Below are 9,386 nucleotides of genomic sequence, written 5' to 3'. Positions count from 1 at the left end.
CCCGGGAAGGCAAGCGCAAGCATTTATAGGGAGGAAACATCCATCAGCAAGTTCATTGCCGTTGGTTTACAGATACCAGTCAGTACTTAGAAAGTCCACCCCCTGAGTCTGATCAGCTCTGGGTATCCTGACAAAGTAGAGTTCTGGACCCAGGACTCTAAGGACCTACCTGGGATGGGGTGATCCTCTCTACTCTCCTCCACCATGAGATTCTAATTGGTGGCTTCACTGAACATCTGGGTTGTCCCTCACCACTATAGCTGCAAAGCTTCCAGCCCTTCTGCTTGCCATGTGCCAGCTTCCTTGAGGCAACACCCCCACCCCGTGTAGGTTCAGTCCCCACACTGTGTGCCCCACGGCACTTCATACTTACCCCAACAGAGTCAGGCTGCATCTTGTACCCCAGCAGCTGACACAGAGTCTGCCACAGCGTACTGATGAGGGTGAGCAGTGAGTCCACCTGTAAGTCATCAGTCATCTCACCCTGCATGATTCCAGAGACCCACTGGCTTTTGAAAGCCACAGCTGGGGAATGCTGCTTCCTTCAGCTGTTGCTTTGAGCAGCAGAGCCTTTCCCCACAATCTGGTTTGGGGAAGGTAGGAATTGTCTGCTCTCTCCTGTCATTCTCTCTTAGCCTCAATGCTACTGTAATTTGTTAGTATTTTAAAAAAATTTTTTTTAGTTGTTGATGGACTAAATATTTTTATTTATTCATTTTTTTAATGTGGTGCTGAGGATCAAACCCAGCACCTCTCATGTGTGAGGCAGGCGCTCTACCACTGAGCCCCAGCCCCAGCCCTGTAATCTGTTACTTTGATAGTTACTCTCCTGAAATGTTAAGAAGCAGAAAAGGAAGTGAAGGAAGATCTTGGAATGTACCAGTGAATGTCCTGGTCTTTCGCTTCTGTGCTGGTTCCCAGTAAGGCCACTGCAACTTGGATTCCAAGACTCCAGTTAGGCTGGGGATGTGGCTCAAGTGGTAGCGCGCTCGCCTGGCATGCGTGCGGCCCGGGTTCGATCCTCAGCACCACATACCAACAAAGATGTTGTGTCTGCCGAGAACTGAAAAATAAATAAATAAATATGTTTAAAAAAAAAAAAAAAAAAAAAGACTCCAGTTAATCCTCAAAGGTCCGAGGGAGCTTTGTTGCCACTGATTACCGGCAGAGGGTGCCATAGGATTGCAGCTTCTTGCTTAATTGCGATAGCAGAACTGTTGAAGGTTATCGGATGGCTTGCCTTCTCAAATTTTCGTTCATTTGAACTTTACAGTTTAAACAGTAAAGTAGTATATGTGTGTTTTTTCTGTGTGTGTTTTTAAACTCCAATAAAAAGTTTGAAAACCTTAAGAAAATAAAAATAACCTCCATATGTATGCCATTAGATAGGTATTGGGTTAGAGTGAGCTGGTCTTTTTTCTTTACAACTCTTGATCGTATCTGAGCTATGAGACCCCTCACCCCAAGAAAGCCACAAATCCCAGGTTAAGAACTTTTGCAGCAACAGAAAAGAAAATGAGCAAAGGATATGAACAGATGGTTCACAGAAAAAGAAATGGAAATGGCCCTTAATGAAGAGATACTCAGCCTCAATCTTCAAAGATAAATGCTTCTTGGAAGAGTACTGATATACCATTTTAACCTATCAGATTGACATAAATCCCAGAGTTTGATGGCACTCTGGCTGGGGTTGAAAGAGGGGTCAGGCAATGGGCAGCAGCTTCTTCATGCATTGCTGGTGGGATTGTGAAATGGACAATCCTGTTGATTTGGCAGTACCTATCAAAGTAGTGGGCCTAGCAGTCTCCCCTGTGGATGACATTTGTACACATAGGTAATGACTTATGTAAAAGGTTAACCATGCAGCAGTGAAGGTGGAGTCAGGTGGCCCTCTGTAGAGGGCTGGAAAAAGTTCAAGGAAGCTCTTTTTAGACTGGGGAAAGCGCTCTAGAGCCAGTGAGATGAGCCTTTAGGCATCCATACTTAATAACTGCCCAGTTCAGAATGGCTGAGTTTGTTTTTTTAAGTTGAATTGAGCTGAAGTGAGAGTCTTCAACTGATTTTTTTCAAGCATTTCTTCATTCTCTGCTTGAATGTTCATAAACATCTATTTCTTTCAGAGAGGAAATGTAAAGTTTTCACCAGAAAGGTGTGCTGTGACCTGGGAGCCCTGAGCTGGGAGATCTTGTTCTGTGTTCTCTTCTCTGCCTGTCTCCACATCTCTCCCTCTCCTGTCCTGAGGCCAGTTCCCCCCAACATCACTTGGGTTTCCTCTCCCATCTTCACACTGTTTCTTCTGTGTGTGCAGACACACATCATCTCCTTGTTCTCCTCCTCCTCTCCCCAGCCAATAGTTTTAGTTTCAGAGGTCTTAATGAGCTTTATTTGTGATACTAGAATTGGTCAGCATTGTAGACCCAAAATAGTTCAGAATGCCCAGCTCTGCCACTTAGGCAAGTTTTATTTATAGCCGGAGAGCTTCTCTCATCTTTGAAAGACAGAAAGCGAAACCCAAACCCACAAAGCCCCCTTCTACTCAGGTTCTCCCTAAAGCTCTTGTCCTTCTCCCTTTCTTCCCATCCATCCCCCATCCTGTCTCCTTCTGCAACCAGACTTCCAATCTCACTGAAGCATTTCTTGTCAAGGTCATCGATAACCTTGTTGCTGAATCTGAAGGCCGCCATCTTGGCTCTTCTGTCGCATGGGCACCAAACACTATCTGATACACGCAGCCTCCTCCTAACTTAATCCCAGCCTGCGTGTCACTGCTATCAGGCACAGCCGGTGGCCTCTCCTTTTTTCAGTCTCCCCTGCAGGCTCCCTTTCCGCTGCCTACCTGCTGATCCCCAGAGGCCTCACCCTGACTTCCTGAATGGTTCAGTGTCAGAGAATATAGAAGGCCACTCTGACTTGAGTGAATAAAGGAATATACTGTACGGCTATCAGGAAGCACACTCAACAAAAGGAAGAGCTAAACAGGCCTTATCAGCCTGGGAACCGAAGCCCTGCTCAGGTGCCCAGAATCCCAGAGCATAGCAGTCAGAGTTAATTCCGGTCCTCACATTTTTGATGCTGATGTACCCCTCTGTATAGGATTCAGATTCCCAGGAGAGAAGCTCTGATTGGAAGCATCTGTAACATGGTCAGAGTTTACCCACTACCCCCCAGAGGGTGGAAACAGTGCAGCTTCCTCTGCTTTGTTGCCAGGTCTCATCTTCCTCTCAAACTTGGATTCTTCCAACTGGGGCACTTCAGCCCTTCTAATTTCCAGCACTCTGTCTTCTGTACCTGTTCACTGTGCCAAGGTTTCTCCTCCCTCCCTCCTTTCTCTCTGCTTTCTTCCAGAATGGCATCTGGGCATAAGGGGGTGGCATATGAGCTATATGGTTTAGATGCTGTCCCCTACCTTTTGCTGGTCTTCACTGACATGTGGCTACTCCAGACTTTTCCCAGGGCATTATGGATTATGGCTGAACCCACCAGGACAGGACTGGCCTGGATTAGGTCCTGAGCAGCACACTGACCAACTTTGAATTCTGAAACTTGCCAGTGTTTCCAGTCCTGAGGTCCTCATGTGCCATGGCCTCACAGCTTATCATCTGGCCTCTCTTCATCCCTCTACTAGCATACCACTGGGCCATATGGACAACTCCAGATCACCCACATGGCACTCGCAGACCAAGGGGAAGTGTGGAGTTGCTACTGCCCACCATACCGTCTCCCAGAGCTCTCTTACAGCTTCTCTTCAGCTTGGCTGTTTGGCATATCAGGGGACAGCTCCTCCAAGAGGCCAGTGCCCTCCCTGGTCTGTGTTGGGGGAAGTAGCCACCAGTGCCCTCCAAGCCTGTGTCTTCATCACCAACCAGGATTTGACCTGTGAGGAGGGGGACTGCAACACTTGCTTCTGAACTCTCGTCTTGCCTTTTCCTTCTCAACAGCATCAGAAGGCCCTTTTCACTTCCTGCTGCATGGGATCTTGTCCTTGATCTTACGCCATGTCATCTTCACCCTGTGGTTTATAGAAATCTGTCCTCTCATCTCCAAATTGTGTTCTTGATCTGCAGAAGAAAGATTTCTGAAATTAGGAAATTTTCTCCAACGAAGCCAGATATTAAGATGTGTCTCACCATGGACTCAAGAAAACAGAATTCCAATCTCAGGACTGAGCAATGGTGGCCTGAGTGACAGAGGCCATTGATGGAGATCTACTAGCTGGGGATCTGCATGCTAATGAAGAATCCAAAATTATTAGCAACCAAGTTCACTTGGGGGATGGGGGGTTGGGGCTGTAGCTCAGTAGCAGGGCACTTGCCTAGCATGTTGAGGCACTGGGTTTGATCCCTAGAACCACATTAAAAAAATAAATAAAGGCATTCTGTCCATCCATAACTACAAAAAAATTTTTTGATGCATTGTTTTTTAAAAATATTTTTTAGTTGTAGATGGATGCAACACCTTTACTTATTTATTTTTATGTGGTGCTGAGGATCGAACCCAGTGCCTCACCCATGCTAGTTGAGTGCTCTACAACTGAGCCCCAGCCCCAGCCCGGCATTGGTTTTTTAATCTCAGGAAATGTTCTCCTTTGTACCTGTTTTGGAAGATGTGTACGTTTGGGGTTGCAGGACAGTTTGGCATCTCACCAGGACTATGTGGCAAGGGTGGGGTGAAGAGGGGGTGCTGAAAACCAAAGGAAAGGGGAGGGGAGAAAGAGGAAGAGTAAAGGTCTCCCATGGCTTAGGGAGTCTCTTGCTGCTATGGACACCACATCTGTACCTCCAGCCCCTGTCATCTGCTTCTGCCTTGTGGATATAATCTGTGGTGCTGGTAATCTGTTGCTTTTTCTTGTACCCTATTCTTCCTGCCCTAGGATGTTTAGCATTGTGGCATCTCACTGGTGACAGTAGGTCCCAAAGCCCAGTATAGGTTCTAAAGAAGCCTGACTCAAGTGAGTAGGAGCTGGGGTGAGTTAAGCCATTTCTGAACTCTGTAGCCTTCCCCATGCAGATGGCCGATACTCTATGTATGTCAACTTCCAATTTCCCCAACATCCTCTCACTTTCACTTACCCTGATAGTGTTATTCTAACTTCCCAAAAAGAGAGCTAGAGTTTTTCATTTGTAAAAAATAGAATCAACTAAAATTGTGAATTGCTTTGTATTTTACAAAACTAATTTGTGCGTGTGCCTGCGTGGATCCTCAGAACGCTGGAGTTAGGTGCGCCTCCCTCAGTGTGGCAAGCTGACTGTGGAGCCCGGAGCAGCAGGGTCTGTCTAAGTGCCTGGTCTTCCTAAAGGACGTTACCTTCAGAAAAGAAGCGCAGCCAGGATGTGCATTGTTTGGAAGAGGAGAACACCAGCTGTCTTTGAAGGAATAAAGCTGAAGTTAAAGGCGTAGAGACCCAAGGCCTCGAACTAAGGGGATGGATGCTGGAACTGTGGTTTCAAGAATCTTGCTCCTGTTACCTGCAGGGTGGCAGAAGGAACGGCAGCCCAGGACTCCAGGGATGGGGCTTCCCTTTCTTTCCTCCAGAGTTGCCATTTCTTGTGGGACCCTGGGCCACACACTATACTGACTCTCAGTTTATCCATTTGCAAAATGGAAATAGCTGTCCCACTTTGACAATTTAGATGAATTGCTTTGAGGGGGTCCTTACAAAGTGGCCTACATGATGCTGCCTCAGGGACTTTAAAAGTGTGAGCACAAGGAACCCCTTAAGCTGGATCTCTGCACTTAGGGTCGGGGGACACTCCAGCAAGTGTTCCGTTCTTTCCTTCCTTTTATCCTTTACCTCTTATTTTTATCTTTACTTTTGTCGTTGGAAGGTGATAAGTGGTGCTGGAATATTTAAAATAGATATAAAAAGTCCTGTGTGCCTCTCTCTGTAAGCAGCCTGAGGTGATCTGTGAAAATGGTCCGCTACTCTCTTGACCCAGAAAACCCTACAAAATCATGCAAATCAAGCGGTTCAAATCTTCGTGTTCACTTTTAAGAACACCCATGAAACTGCTCAGGCCATCAAGAGTATGCATATCCGAAAAGCCACCAAGTACCTGAAAGATGTCACTTTAAAGAAGTAGTAGATGCTATTCCGGCATTACAATGGTGGAGTTGGGAGGTGTGCCCAGGCCAAACAGTGGGCTGGACACAGGGCCGGTGGCCCAAAAAAAGTGCTGAATTATTGCTGCACATGCTTAAAAATGCAGAGAGTAATGCTGAACTTAAGGGTTTAAACATAGATTCTTTGGTCATTGAACACATCCAGGTGAACAAAGCACCCAAGATGGGCCGCCGTACTTACAGAGCTCATGGTCGGATTAGCCCATACATGAGTTTGTTCCTAAACCAGAAGAGGAGGTTGCACGGAAGAAAAAGATATCCCAGAAGATGCTAAAGAAACAAAAACTTATGGCACGGGAATAAATTCAGCAAAAAATAAATGCAAATAAAAGACAAAAAAATCCTGTGTGCTCCCTGCATCTCACCATCTTACTCTGCAGAGAGAGCGAGCACTATCTGTGGTTAGTACACCTTCCAGGCTTTGGAAACCCAAAGCCCGTTCATATTTTGGTATATTCACATTCTCACATTCACATGCACTCATTCATATAATTTTGTAAAATGCTTCCACACTGCACCTTGCTTTTCCTCCTTAATAAATGCACCCTGCAGACCTCTTTACATCAGAACTTGTCTATGTCTCCATATTGAATGAATTACCTACTGATGTCACTCATTTTTGAAACTAAAATATTACCAATGGTGCATTAAAAGACTTCTCGAAGAAGTTTATATATTGTAAATGTATTTTGAAGTGAAGTTGCTGTGGCCCAAGTTTTAATATCTGATGGAAATGCCACACTACTGACCCCACCCCACCAGGGCTGTTGGGGGCTGTACACCTCCAGTGCTCACAGCTGGAGGAAATTTTGCCCCCAGGGAGTATTTGTGAATACCTGGAGACAGTTTGGTTGTCATCTACCTGGGGGATGGCAGTGGAGGTGCTGCTGGCATCTAGAGGACGGAGGCCAGGACACTGCTCAGCCTGATGCACAGGACAGCCCCACAGCGGGGACTTACGTCAAAGGGCCAAGGCTGAGAAGTTCCGGCCTAAACCCTTGTTGCATATTGCTATTAATTTTAATCTTGCCACTCTGGTAATTTGGAAAATGATGCATAATTTAATTTTGTGCCTCTTTAGGATAATGGAATCATTTTTATTTGCTTATTATTTGAATTGGCTACAATGAGCATGTATTCTTTTTGTGATTTAATTTTTCCCTGGTGCAGGGCCTCATGCATGCTTGGCAAGTGCTCAGCCACTGAGTTACACCCCAGCCTTTTGTTGTTGTTGTAATTTTAGACAAGGTCTTGATAAATTGCCAAGGATGGCCTCAAACTTGTAATCCTCCTGCCTAAGCCTCCCAAGTAGCTGGGATCCAGGCGTGCACCGTTGCACTTGGCTTCTTTCTGTAATTCTTTGAAAAGCCATTAAAGATTTTCTTTTAAGAATCTGCATCTCTTTGACTCTTAGCATGCAATCTGTTCTTAAGATTTAATCATGTTAGTGCCTGTCTGTTTTCCCTGGTGAGGTTTAGAAAGAAGTCCTCAGTGTTGGCCTTGAGACCCCAACAAATCTTCAGGTTCAAGTCTCCTTCTGACCTTCAGAGTTTCTCTATTGCTTTTTTAAAGCACCTTCTCCTAGTGTGCACCCAGACCCAGAAGCCATCTCCCAGCCTTATCTTAGTCCAGAGAAATTCCTCACCATAGACCAGAGCTCCAAAGCAGAATGTCTCCTGCAGCTGACCTAGGGGCCTCACAACACCCACTATGGATTCATCTTCCCAGATACCAGAAAGAAAAAAAAAATCCTCACGCTCATTTCTCAGCTTTGAAACCAGAGATCCATTCATGCAGTGAGCTTCCAGGACTGTCACAGCTGAGCCAAGCCCCTGTTGCCTGTGTGGAGCCTGGAGCTGCTGGCACAGGCCCTGATGGAGCTTGGACATGTTTGCATTTCCTCATCTCCATTAGGTCCCATCAGTGTGGAAATGGAGAGAAGCCCAGTGTCACTCCTGCCCAGCATGGCAGGGACTCTTGGAGCAGCGCCCAAATCTCAGAGCAAGTCAGAGCCTGCCTGGAGGAAGTGTCCTGGGAGGACTTGTGGGTGTGATCTGGATATTCCCAAGAAAATGTCCACATGTAGAAATGACACAGACTTGCCTGCAGCCTTTGTAAATGGCATGAAGCAGAATCACCCAACTGCAGATTTTCAACACTTGCCTTGTGGGCAGAGAGCTCCTGGCCCTGGTGCAGGAGATAGGACTTCCACCAGCAGCTCTGAGTGTTTGATCTGCAGTCCAGAGGGCTTTCCCAGCAGAGCCGGGTCAGGTGGCTCTCCCCACTCTCTCTCTCCACACCAATCAGGCCAGTGGAATGGAGCTGTGAGGCCAGGGAGTCTGAGGCCCCCAGCATTGCTGACTTAGTGAGAGAGCAAGCAGCAAGTAACTCCTGGGGGCCGGGGATGTGAGGGAAAGGGCCTGAGTTCTGGTCCTGTCCTGCTGCCCACCCCAGGCCATCAGACCCTTCTTGGGCCTCACTAACTGGTCATTGGAAGCATTTGCTATTTTTCAATCTGCTTTTTCTTCTCAAAATAGTGCCAATTAGATAAAGCTGGCTACACAAATTAGTGATTTAAAGTAGAATTTGAAATCAAACCAGTTCCTGTTTGTTAGTTTTTCTTGCCTGTCAGTAATAAATCCTCAGAACTTCAGGGAGAGGGAGAAGATACAGCTAAGCAAGAGGCAGTTCTTAAAGAACACCCATAATCCCACCCAAACAGACACCGTGCCGCTGGCATGTTGGATGGATCCTTCCAGAAAGGTAGTCAACCTAGATTGGTGGATGGGATTTGGGGGAAGAGAATCCCTAACCCACTAAAACTAGGGGCTTGAGTTGGAGTTTCCACTTCTCATTCGGTGTGCACAGAGTTTCCTGACTCTCCTCCAACCAATCAGCACTGTCTCAGGGATTTCCTAGGCTTACATATTAAATAGTTTTAATGGTTCTTACCATAAGGTGACTTTGCACTTGAGCTCTTTTCTTTCTGTCTTTGTTTCTCTCTCTCTCTCAACAGGGGATTGAGCCCCGGGAGGCTTTACCCCTGAGCTACATCACTAGTTCTTTTTTATTGAGACAGGGCCTCACTCTGCTGACAAGGCTGGCCTCAAACTTGCAATCTTCCTATCCCAGCCTCCAAGGTCACTGGGATTACAGTCATGTGCCATCACACCCAGCTATAGGGTTTTTTCTTAATACTTTTTGACAACTTCTGCTCCATTGCTTAGCTAAGCTTGACTTAACAACCTGCCTTTCAGGACATTAGG

General features: G+C 46.4%; 1 pseudogene; it reads left to right on the top strand.

Moving 5' to 3' along the window:
• The first annotated feature begins 5,764 nt into the window (after nt 1–5,764).
• On the top strand, nt 5,765–6,452 carry LOC107137933 (annotated as a pseudogene).
• The last annotated feature ends 2,934 nt before the right edge of the window (nt 6,453–9,386 follow it).

This window comes from Marmota marmota, unplaced genomic scaffold (assembly GCF_001458135.2).
Source record: "Marmota marmota marmota unplaced genomic scaffold, marMar, whole genome shotgun sequence".
NCBI classification, from domain to species: domain Eukaryota; kingdom Metazoa; phylum Chordata; class Mammalia; order Rodentia; family Sciuridae; genus Marmota; species Marmota marmota.
Note: the sequence above shows the minus strand (reverse complement) of the source record. Positions and strands in the feature narration are given on the sequence as shown.